Here is a 12,164-nt window from a genome sequence, read left to right on the forward strand (position 1 = left end):
TCTCGTTAGTCCACCCTGACCTACACGAACAGGTAGTGAGCAGGCGGCTTCAACAGAATACATATGATCGCGCAAATGCGTCACGCGAAATTGAAGTAAATGATCCTGTATTTGTGTTTAACTATGGACAAGGTCCCAAGTCGATTGCTGGCACTGTTTTGGCCAAAGAGGGGAGTAGGGTGTTTGTGGTCAAACTCGCAAATGGACTCACCTGCAGAAAACACTTGGACCAAACCAAACTCAGATTTACGGACCATCCAGAACAACCCATAACAGACCCAGTGGTTGACCATGAAGCAGAACCTATCACCCGCAGCAGCCCAGAAAGGCTCACCACCCCCAGCAGTCCAGCAAGGCCAGTTGCACAGCGTCCCAGCGAAGGCCCAACAAACAACTCACCAACACCAACATTTGCACCCAGACGATCAACCAGGGAAAGGAAGGCCCCAGATCGACTCACATAGTCACACTATTGACTTTGGGGGGGGGTGGAGTGTTATGTATATAAATCTGTAATTACCATGTCTAACCACCAGGGGGCTCATCCCCTGGAGTCTCAAGGGATCCCACAATTCCTTGGGCACACCTGTGTCGAAGGAAGCCTCACAGGCTGCATAGGCACTCTGACATCTGTAATAAAGGACTACTGTCACATTTACTTTGAGCTTGCAGTATCTCATCTGACTCCTTATTCAAGACATAACACTAGCCTTGCCAGCGTTGCCCACATCCCATGAACGAATAAAAACTCTTGCCTCTTGCTCACCCCCGCACTGCCTTAACCTCACCATTGCTGGCTGTGTCTTCAATTGTCTGGGCTCTACACTCTGGAATTCCCTGCCTAAAACACACTGCCTCTCCGCCTCTCCCTACCACTTTTATACACTCCTTAAAACCTACCTCTTCATTAAAGTTTTTAGTCACATCGCCTAACATTGCCTTCTTTGGCTTTTTGTGAATTCTTTGTCTTTAAAAATTACACTCCTGTGAAGTGCTTTTGGATGTTTTCTTACAGTCAAGTCACCATACATATATGCAAGTTGCTGTTGTAAGTGCATGATGGATACCCCAGATGTTTAGAATACTGATTTCAAAATGATCGGCTTAACAATGTATGGCTTCAGTCAAATTAAAAGCAAAAATAATCTGAGTAAGGAGTGGAGTTCAACAACTTCTATTTGGAGATCATAGCGGTAGTGTTTCCTTTAAGCTGCATGGCCATGTGGCGTTCCAGGGATCCCACGCAGTCGGATAGCTGGCTTTTAAATAGAAAAAAAAACGCGTATGAGCGGTATTTTGAATGGGCCGTGCATCCCGTTAAAGGGGTCATGCGGCCCCCAAATAAATGATAGGAAACATTGCATGGCAGTTGCATGAATAAGCAATTGCAGTTAGCAGACTGGGGAGAAAATACTAGGTCAGAGTAAACAAGTTGAAGGAGAGAACTTTGGGACTATAAAGCGAGAGCTCAAAAAACCAAGTGGTCTGAAGGGTGATGTCTAAGTACATATTCTGCACCAGTGAGAAATGTGTGCCAATATTATTCTTCAAAGATAAAATAATAGCTCCTTTGCTTATTAAATTCAGTAACTGTTAGGTTGAGGTATCTATTAGATACACAGGAACAGTTCATTACCTGATCCAGTCACAATTTATCAACCCTGCTATTTTTGTAACAAAAATCAACTAAGTTAATTATTTAAACATCTATTCCCATAAAAATGGAAAAATTCGTCAAGAAAATGTACTGAAGAAATTAATGGGACTAAAAGCCGATAAATCCCCTGGACTTGATGGCCGACATCCTGGGATTTTAAAAGAGGTGGCTGTAGAGCTAGTGGATGCATTGGTTTTGATCTTCCCGAATTCTCTAAATAGAACGGTCCTATGGATTAGAAGGTAGTAAAATGGAATCCCGCTGTTCGAGCAAGGAGGGAGAAAAAACAGGGAACTACAGGCTAATTAGCCTGACGTAGGTAGTAGGGAACATGCTAGAATCTATAATTAAAGACATGGGACCCAAATTTCCCCAACCCCTTTTTTCGGCGCACTCTTCCGAGATGCGCTGACTTTATGCGCTGGAAACGGTGCCGAAAAACTTACTCACGATTCTGGCCGCTCTGCTGTGTGTCCCAGGTCCTGGCGTGGCGCTCCTCATGGAGTGGCGGGGGTGGGGGTGCGGAGCTACAGCCCTGCGCCGAAAACAGTGCCTGCAGCTGCGCACATGCGCAGTAGAGCGGTCGCACATATGCAGTAGCTCCGTCCCATGATTGTGATGATGATGCCTGCAGAATGCGCCGAACCACTATCCCAGGCCAAATGGCCTGCCGCACAGGCCGGCTGCTGAGGGCTGAAAGAAACATGTTGGTGCGACTCAGTTTTTAATCGGGGTAAGAGAGACGGGGGAGAGGTTAGTCGTCTTTGGCTGCAGTCTAGTGGTTTGGACCGAGGATAGCTTGTCGTATAGCGACGTCGCTTGCCATGCTGGGCTGGCTTTGCGTTCGTTTGGTTGGGTGGTGGTCTTGTCATGTTAATGAAGCACATATACAGTGACAGCCATGTGCTTAACCTACATCCCATCCTGTGTATCAATAAATAACCAGCAACATGCAGTTAGGTTGAATGACAAATAATTTGTGTGTGAAGCTCTTTGAAGATGTCAATGCACAAAGATGCTTAGAATCATAGGGCCCAAGTTTCAAGCCGCGCCGAGAATGGCGCAGTCCCGACCTGGACGCCCGTTTTTCGCACCACAAAGTGCGCCTAAAAAAAACCTCCGTATTCTCCACCTCCCTGCAGGTCCTCTGGCCCTCGGCGCAGCGCAGCAGGAGCTGTAGGGGGCGGAGCCAGGTCCCTGCGCTGAAAACAGTGCCGGGACCTCTGCACATGCGCGCTACAGTGGGCACGCAAGTGCAGTAGCTCCAGGCGCCCGAAACTGTGTGGGAGGGGCCGAAGCACGCAGCCCCTAGCCCTGGCTGAAAGGCTCCTCCCACGGCCAGCTCCTGCTTCCTCCCGACCTGACTCCCGCTTCCTGCCTCCGGACCGGACCCGACCCCCCCCCACCGACTGGACCCGACCCGACTCCCGCTCCCGGACTGGATCCGACCTGACCTCCCTCTCCCTCCCACCCACCACCCCCCCGACCCGACCCAACGCCACCGACCTGTAAATCTGGTGCTGGGGACGGGCCCTGCCCGAAGTCTCGAGCCCGGCCCGTTCAGCCTACCCCCCCCATCTCCCCTTTATCCCCTTCTCCCCTCCTTCCCCCTTCTCCCCCATCCCTCCCCCCCTCCCCCATCCCTCCCCCGCTACTCGCTGTCAGAAACACAGACACTGACAGACAGAGAATGAGAGACACACACAGACAGAGAGATAGAGACACTGACAGAGACACACTTGGGGGGGGGCGGGGGGGGGAGCATCCCAGCATGCTGTTGGAGGGCTCCCGGTGCTGCAGTCGGCAAGTAGAAAATGTTTTATTTATTGATTTAAAAAAAAAAATTATTTCTTATTAATTTGTTTTGATTGATTTATTGGTTGATTTATTGATGTATTTATCATTTATTATTGATGATGGCTCTTTATTTGTAAAACTGAAGTGTTTAATGTTTGTAAACTTCCCTTTAAACCCCCCCCACCTCCACCATTCCCTACGCCTGATTTGTCACCGACGCCTGATTTTCTAAAGTGTAGACAAGGTTTTTTCGAGCGTACAAAAATCTTCACTTACTCCATTCTAAGTTAGTTTGGAGTAAGTTTTCACTGATGAAACTTTGAAAACAGGCGCAAGTGGCCGGACACGCCCCCTTTTGAAAAAAAAATTCTGTTCCAAAGTGAAACTGTTCTAACTGACTCGAACTGGAGCAAACTAAATGACGAGAATTCCGATTTCTAAGATCCTCCGTTCTACACCAGTTGCTCCTAAAAATCAGGAGCAAATCATGTGGAAACTTATTGCGCTGGACCTCGGTGTCCTTCCACATGTGGCCCGCCTGGCTCTAGCACACTTGCCGACCATTGAGCGGTGCCCAAGTCAGTCCGATCTCCTAACTCCTTTCAGGGCTAAATGGAGTCGTCTGCGGTCCCTCAAGAGAGGGAGCTGAAGCCCAATGCCTCTGCTAGGTTTCAGGCTACCGTTTTTAAAGTCTGACCAAAAACCTGAAAAATGGGCAAAAAGGGAAAAAATTCCTGCCCGAAAAGGGTTGAAAGTCGGCGGGGGGCAGCCACATTCTCCCTCCCCTATCCCAGGCTGAAGGGACTCCCGCACGGCCAGCTGTGCCGAGTTTAGTTGAAGGTAGGATTTATTTCAGCTCTTTATTTGTTAATTTAATTATTTACTTCAGTGCTTTAGTTTTTATTGAATGATTATTACTGCTTGTGCTTTGTTTGGTGCTTGGTGGTGTTTGAAATGCTGTTACTTGCGCCAATTCCTTAACTGTAAGAAAGGTCAAAAAGGACAAAAGTGAACATATACGCTGCCCTAAGTTAGTTTAGTACAACTTTTTTCTGGCCAAATTGACATAAATGGTGTAAGTGGCTGGGAATGCCCCCTTTTGAAAAAAAAACTGACCTAACAAAAAACCTAACTAACTCACTTACACTGGCGCAAATTAAGTGGCTATATTTGCAACTAAAAAGATACAGCAGAAAAATCAAGTTACACCAAAAAAAAAACAGTGCAACTCATGGGGACATTTGGGTGGGCCCATGGTAACAGAGCATATGGAAAAATCACAATATGATTAGGTTGGGACAGCACGGTTTGATAAAAGATAAATCATGTTTGACAAATGTATTAGAGGTTTTTGAGAGTATAGCAAGCCGGGTAGATAAGGGAGAACGAGTGGCTGTAGTATACTTCGATTTTCAGAAGGCATTCGATAAGGTGCCATACAATAGGTTGTTACGTAAGATTAAGGTTCATGAGATTGGGTATAATATATTGACATGAACTGAGGATTGGTTACCAGTCAGAAAAGAGAGAGTAGGAATAAACAGGTCAGTTTCATGATGGCCGGGGTGTAACTAGCAGAGTACTGCAAGGATCAGTGCTTGGGCCTCATGTATTTACAATCTATATCAATGACTTAATGACGGGATCGAGTGTAATGTGTCCAGGTTCTCTAGGCTGTAGATAGGGCTTTAAATTAAATAGTGGGGGGCGGGGGGGGATTAGGTGAGTGGAAATTTAAAAAGTCAAAAAGAAAGGAGAAGGGTAGCGATAGGGAGAATGATAACCAGAGTGTGACAGGAAGGGACAGAGCGTCTAAACATAAGAATGTATCAGAAAGTGGGGTCAGAGTAGGGAAAATGATAAAAAGACAAAATTAAAAGCTCTTTATCTGAATGCACGCAGCATTCGTAACAAGTAGTTGACAGCACAAATAGAAATAAATGGGTATAATCTGATAGCCATTAGAGAGACGTGGTTGTAAGGTGACCAAGCCTACGAACAGAATATTGAGAGGTTTTTGACATTTCGGAAGGAAAAGGTGGGGTAGCTCTGTTAATAAAGGACGAGATCACTGCAATGATGAAAAATTATATTGGCTCAGAAGATCAAGATGTCGAATCAGTTTGGGTGAGGATAAGAAATAATAAGGGAAATAAGTCACTGGTGGGAGTAGTCTCATCATCATCAACATCATAGGCAGTCCCTCGTATCAAGGATGACTTGCTTCCACACCAAAAAGGGATGAGTTCACAGATGTTTCAATGAAAGACCTAATATTCCAAGTCCGGAACTACATGTTGAAGATTGGAAGATGCCTGTGTGTGGATTTTCTTTTAACATGCGGTGGCCGTTGCACACCAGCCACCACATGGGTTTGACAGAGCTCGGTCTTGGTGCAGTGGCAAGATTAACCAAGGAGTAGTCTATAGGCCCCCTGACAGTAGCTACACTGTAGAAACCGAGTATTCATCAAGAAATAATGGAGGCTTATAAGAAAGATACAGCAATAACCATGGGTGATTTTAATCTTCATATTGATTGGACAAATCAAATTGGCAACAGTAACCTGGAGGAAGAGTTCATCGAGTGTATCCAGGATGGTTTCCTTGAACAGTACATTGCAGAACCAACTAGGGAGCAGGCTAGATCTGGTACTGTGCAATAAGACAGGATTTATAATGATTTCATAATAAAGGATCCTCCAGGAAAGAGTGATCATGGCATGATTGAATTTCAAATTCAGTTGGAGGGTGATAAAGTTGGATCGCAAACCAGTGTCCTCAGCTTAAATTAAGGAGACTACAAAGGTATGAAGGCAGAGTTGGCTAAAGTGGACTGGGAAAATAGATTAAATGGTAAGACGGTAGACGAGCAGCGGCAAACATTTAAGGAGATATTGCATAACTCTCAGCAAAGATATATTCCAGTGAGAAACAAAAGGGCTCAATTTTCCCCAAAGTATTTTTTTGGCATACTTGAAGAGTTACGCCCGATTTTTTGGGGGCCCAAGTACACCAAAAAAATATATTCTAAGTTTCCCCGTTGGATTTCTTCATTTTGGCCTGGCGTAACCCGACCTTCAGATTTGGGGGTGGAGCCTTGATCTGCGCCAAAAAGATCGGGCTGCCATGGTAACCAGGGACACAATGCGAGCTGAGGCTGCAAAGTGAAGCATACATCCAGCTCCCAATCTCTCTCCCTCTCTCTGAGAATGGGACCGGACAGCCTCTCTTGTGCCTTCAGCCTGATTTCGAGGTAATTGCTGCTATGTATTTTTCAATTCTTTTAGTGTGTCCAGGCATCTGCTGCAGGCCAAACTTCCCTAAATGGCCAGAATTGGTGTAGGAGGCTGGTTATGCCCCCTTTGGCTGAAAAAAAAACTGACCTAAAAAAATCGTAACTAACTGAGTTACGCTCGTGCAAATTGATTGGGGAAAACTGTGGTTTTTCAACTTAGGCCAAAAAGAGCAGCCTGCTCCAAAAAAACTGCACAAATCACTGGGGAAAATTGAGCCCAAAGACTCCAAGAGAAGAATGAACCATCCGTGGCTAACTAAAGGAAGCAAAAGATGGTAGTAAAATGAAAACAAAGGCAAACAATGTTACAAAGAATAGTGGAAGGTCAGAGGATTGGGACATTTTGAGAGACCAGCAAAGAATGACTGGAAAAATAATAAAGAGAGAGAAGATAGATTATGAGAGTAAGTGAGCAAGAAATATAAAAACAGACAGGAAGAGCTTCTACAGGTATATAAAAAGGAAGAGAGTAGCTAAAGTAAACGCTAGGCCCCTGGAGGATGAGACTAGGGAATTAATAATAGGAAACTGGGAAATGGCAGAGACTTTGAACAAATATTTTCTGTCAGTCTTCACGGGAGAAGACTCTAAAAGCATCCCAATAATTGATAATCAAGGGGCTATTGGGAGGGGGAACTTAAAACAAGCACGATCACTGGAGAAAAAGTACTAGGCAAACTAATGGGTCAAAAGGTGGACAAGTTCCCTGAACCTGATGGCCTGAATCCAAGGGTCTTAAAAGAAGTGGCTGCAGAGATAGTGGATGCATTGGTTGTAATCTACCAAATGTCCCTGGATTCTGGAAAGGGCCCAGCGAATTGGAAAACCTCAAATGTAACACCCACATTTAAGAAAGGAGGGAGACAGAAAGCAGGAAACTATAGACCAGTCAGCCTAACATGTGTCATTGGGAAAATGCTGGTGTTCATTATGAAGGAAGTGGTAGCAGGACATTTAGAAAATCATAATACAGTCAAGCAGAATCAGCATGGTTTTATGAAAGGGAAATCGTATTTGATCAATTTACTGGAGTTATTTGAGGATGTAACGTGCAGGATGGATAAAGGGGAACCAGTAGATGTCATGTACTTGGATTTCCAGAAGGCATTCGATAAAGTGCCACATAAAAAGTTACTGCACAAGATAAGAGCTCACGGGGTTGGGAGTAATATATTAACATGGATAGATGATTGTTTTCTGTTAGTTAGCCAGAGAATCGGGATAAATGGGTCATTTGGAGGTTGACAAACTGTAACTAGTGGGGTACCACAGGGATCAGTACTGGGGCCTCAACTATTTACAATCTATACTAATGACTTGGATGAAGGGACTGAGTGTAATGTAGCCAAAATTTGATGATAATACAAAGATAGCGGGGAAAGCAAGTCGAGTTGAGGACACAAACAATCTTCAAAGGGATATAGATAGGCTAAGTGAGTGGGCAAAAATTTGGCAGATGGCGTATAACGTGGTAAAATGTGAGGTTATCCACGTTGGTAGAAAAAATAAAAAAAATAATTATTTTTTAAATGGGGAGAGATTACAAAATGCTGAGGTACAGAGGGATCTGGGTGTCTTTGTACATGAAACACAAAAAGTCAGTATGCAGGTACAGCAAGTAATTAGGAAGGCAAATGGAATGTTGGCCTTTATTGCCAGAGGTTGGAGTCAAAAAGCAGGGAAATCCTGCTACAACTGTGGTGCGACCACACCTGGAGTACTGCGTACAGTTTTGGTCTCTGTATTTAAGCAAGGATATACTTGCATTGATTGCAGGCAGTTCAGAGAAGGTTCACGAGGTTGATTTCTGAGATGAAGGGGTTGTCTTATGAAGAAAGGTTGAGCCTATACTCATTGGCGTTCAGAAGAATGAGAGGTGATCTTATTGAAACGTATAAGATTCTGAGGGGGCTTGACAGGATAGATGCTGACATGTTTCCCCTCATGGGGGACTCTAGAACTAGGGGGCATAGTTTCAGAATAAAGGGTCGCCGATTTAAAACAGAAATGAGGAGGAATTTCTTCTCTGAGGGTTGTGAATCTTTGGAATTCTCTACCCCAGAGAGCTGTGGAGGCTGGGTCATTGAATATATTTAAGGTGGAGATAGGCAGATTTTTGAATGATAAGGGAGCCAAGGGTTATGGGAATGTGCAGGTAAATGAAGTTGAGGCCAAGATCCGATCAGCCCTGATCTTATTGCAAGGGGGACCAGGCTCGAGGGACCAAATGGCCTACTCCTGCTCCTATTTCTTATGTTCTTGGGCTCAATTTTTCTCGGTCATTTGCAAAGTTTTTTTTGGCGCACGCCATTTTTTGGGGCGTATTTATTTTTTTCCAAGTTTTCCCCTGCGATCTGCACCGGCGTAACTGACATATTTACGATTTTTCGAGGCCATTTTTTTTTTGACATCATAGTCTGTGCTGGTTTTTATAATTTTTCGCAGTATGGCCAACATTTTTTCCTCCTAGGTCGGCGTATCTGGCCACTCCCGAAAAACCTTCTGGGCACTTAAGAAAACCAGCGCACATTGAGACAAATCGAGTGCTTAAAGACGCCATTGCTTTTAAATCGAAGATTTTGGAGGGAGTCAAAACACTGGAAAAATCAATAATAAAGTTCAACTTTATTACCCGTCAACGAAGTAAATCTAAATTTGTTGGATTTCAGAAGTTTTCTCATTTTTTTTTTTTACTCACTCAAATGCCACCACCGAACGTCTTGAAACAGGGCTGGAGGGTCGTGACTTTGGCCGGCAGAATCGGCCCCGCGACTGAACACATGGGCTTAGCTAGAAAACAAGCTGTGGGCAGGGGTGGGGAAGAGAGAGAGAGCGAGGTGCCGATCGGAAGGCTTTGAGCCCGGGGAGTGAGGTGTCGGTCGGTAGACTTCTGAAGACTGCAATGAGTGGGGGTGGGGGTGGGGGCGGGCAAGAGAAGGGGAGATGTCACAAGACTGCAATTAGCTATTGGGGGGGGGGGGGGGGGAGGAAAGAGAGAGAAGTCACAAGATTGCAGTTAGTTGGGGGGGGGGGAGGAGAGAGAGAGAGAGAGAGAGAGAGAGAGAGAGAGAAGTCACAAGACCTTGGGTGTGGTCCATCCATACAGACCTTGGGGAGAGAGAGAGAGAACTGCGAACCTGTCCTGCCTGCTTTCCTGCCATTTTGAGCTTCTTAAATTTAAATATGGGGGCAATACTGACAATGTCATACCTTGTGCAAGCCTTCTGCATCATGGTGCTACATAGGAGACAATAGATTCAACATCATCGCTTCAGGAACATCAGAGCCTGTCGGGTGTTGGGCAGGAGGCCTTCCCCACCTCGGGTATATCGAGACAGGAGTGATGCAGACTGTGTCAGAAGGCTGCATTTCCGCAAAGAAGTTGTAACTGAGATCTGAGAGTTGGTCAATGCAGACCTGCTACCGAGAAGCATCAGGAGGACTGCTTTGTCAGTTGAAGTGAAGGTTACAGCTGCACTTTCATTCTATGCCTCCGGCTCGCTTCAAGCTACAACTGGGGATGGGATGTGTGCGCCATCTCTCAATATGCAACACATGTCTGCATTTGCCAGGTGACGGCTGCACTGTATGCGCGGAGGAATTACTTCATAAAGTTCCCCATGACCACCCAAGCAATCAATGACAAGGGCTGTGGGTTTCTTCAGGTTTGCTGGCTTTTCAAAGGAACAGGGCTTCATTGATTGTACCCACATCGCCTTGCGAGCACCTTTGGAGGATTCTGAGATGTACAGGAACAGAAAAGGCTTCCACTCCGTTAATGTACAGCTCATGTGTGACGACATGCATCATTTGATGTCAGTCGATGTAAGATACCCTGGGAGCACCCATGATGTGTTCATCCTACGCGACAGCGTTATATCTGCCATGTTTCAGCAGCAGCATCCAGAAGGGCAGAGCTGACTACTGGGAGACAAAGAGTATGGCCTCGCCACCTGGCTCATGACGCCTCTACGCGTAACCCGGACGGAAGCTGACCATCAATACATGTTGCACATTGTAACACGCAGCATCATAGGGCTAAAGTTTCGGGTGGAGTTGCTCCTATTTTAGTGGAGCAATTAGTTTAGTTTGGAGTATCTTAGAAATCGCAATTTTCGGCATTTAGTTTGCTCCAGTTCTAGTGAGTTAGTTCAGTTTCATTTTAGTTCAGTTTTTTTTTTCCAAATAGAGGGCGTTACCAGCCACTTACACCTGTTTTGCAAGTTTAGGCACCAAAAAGTTACTCCAAACTAACTTAGAACGGAATGTCAACTTTTGAACGCTCAGAAAAATCTTGCGTACACTTTAGAATTAGGCGCAGGTAAGCCAGAGATAGTGGGGGAAGGGAAGTTAGAGGAAAGTTAGGAGATTTTCCAAAGCATTAAGCACTTCACTTTTAAAAATAAAGAACCATCATCAATAATAAATGATAAATACATCAATAAATAAAAAAATAAAAAGTTCCTACCTCACCTACCCGTTCAGGAGCACCGGGAGCCCGGCCAGGGCTAGGGCTGTGTGCTGCAGGCTGGAAACCGGCACTCGGCCAGGGCTAGGGAATGCGTGCTTCGGGTCCCTCCCACACGCACACAGAATCTGGGGACCAGGAGCTACTGCGCACACGCGCAGCTGCCAGCACTCTCTTACTCTCTTTTGCCTAGGGCTGTAGCTCCGGCCTCCCCCCCACCCCGCTCTTATGCTGCGTCGCGCTGACTGACCAGGCCTGCTGTATTCGGAGAATCGCGGGATAAGTTTTTGGCGCGCTTTTCATTCCACAAAATAGGCGGGCCTCTCGGAGGTGCGCCGTTCTAGCGGAAATCGGAAACTTGGGCCCATAAGAGAGGTACATTGGCATCTTGAAACAGCGTTTCCGATGCCTGGACCATTCCAATTGCTGTATTCCCCTGAGATTGTCGGTCAGTTCACTGTTGTGTGCAGCATGCTGCATAACTTAGCCATCATGAGGCAGCAGCACCTGATAGTGGAAGACCCATATGCAGTGAGAGTGGCTGATGATAATGATGTGGAAGATGCAGATGACGAGCAGGAGGAGGGTGATGATGAGGATGAGGAAGCCATGCAGGTGCCTGAGGCTGGAGCACGATGGCGGAGGAGGGTGGGCCATCGTGCTCCTTTAACGATTCCTCGAGCCTTGTGTCAGAAGCTCATCCTTTACTCAACGCTTTACTGACGCCTGAGGGCTCAGCGACAACTATTCCACATGGACCATGTTTACTGTTTGGAGCTGTTCCATAATATTGTGTTAATGGGACATGATTCAGTGTTGACGTAAAATATGTTTTATTCAAAAGTTTAACAGTTCTTTTGTACTTAACTTAAATAAAAATTATTCTTGTATCAAACTTTACTTTATCACTTAAAAACTTTTAAACTTGTAAATTTACATAACTTA

General features: G+C 45.5%; 1 protein-coding gene across 1 annotated transcript in view; it reads right to left on the bottom strand.

The window, feature by feature from the left end:
- LOC139275018 (protein diaphanous homolog 3-like) overlaps positions 1-12,164 on the bottom strand; it is a 1,005,387-nt gene that overhangs the window by 822,199 nt on the left and 171,024 nt on the right.

This window comes from Pristiophorus japonicus, chromosome 10 (assembly GCF_044704955.1).
Source record: "Pristiophorus japonicus isolate sPriJap1 chromosome 10, sPriJap1.hap1, whole genome shotgun sequence".
NCBI lineage: Eukaryota > Metazoa > Chordata > Chondrichthyes > Pristiophoridae > Pristiophorus > Pristiophorus japonicus.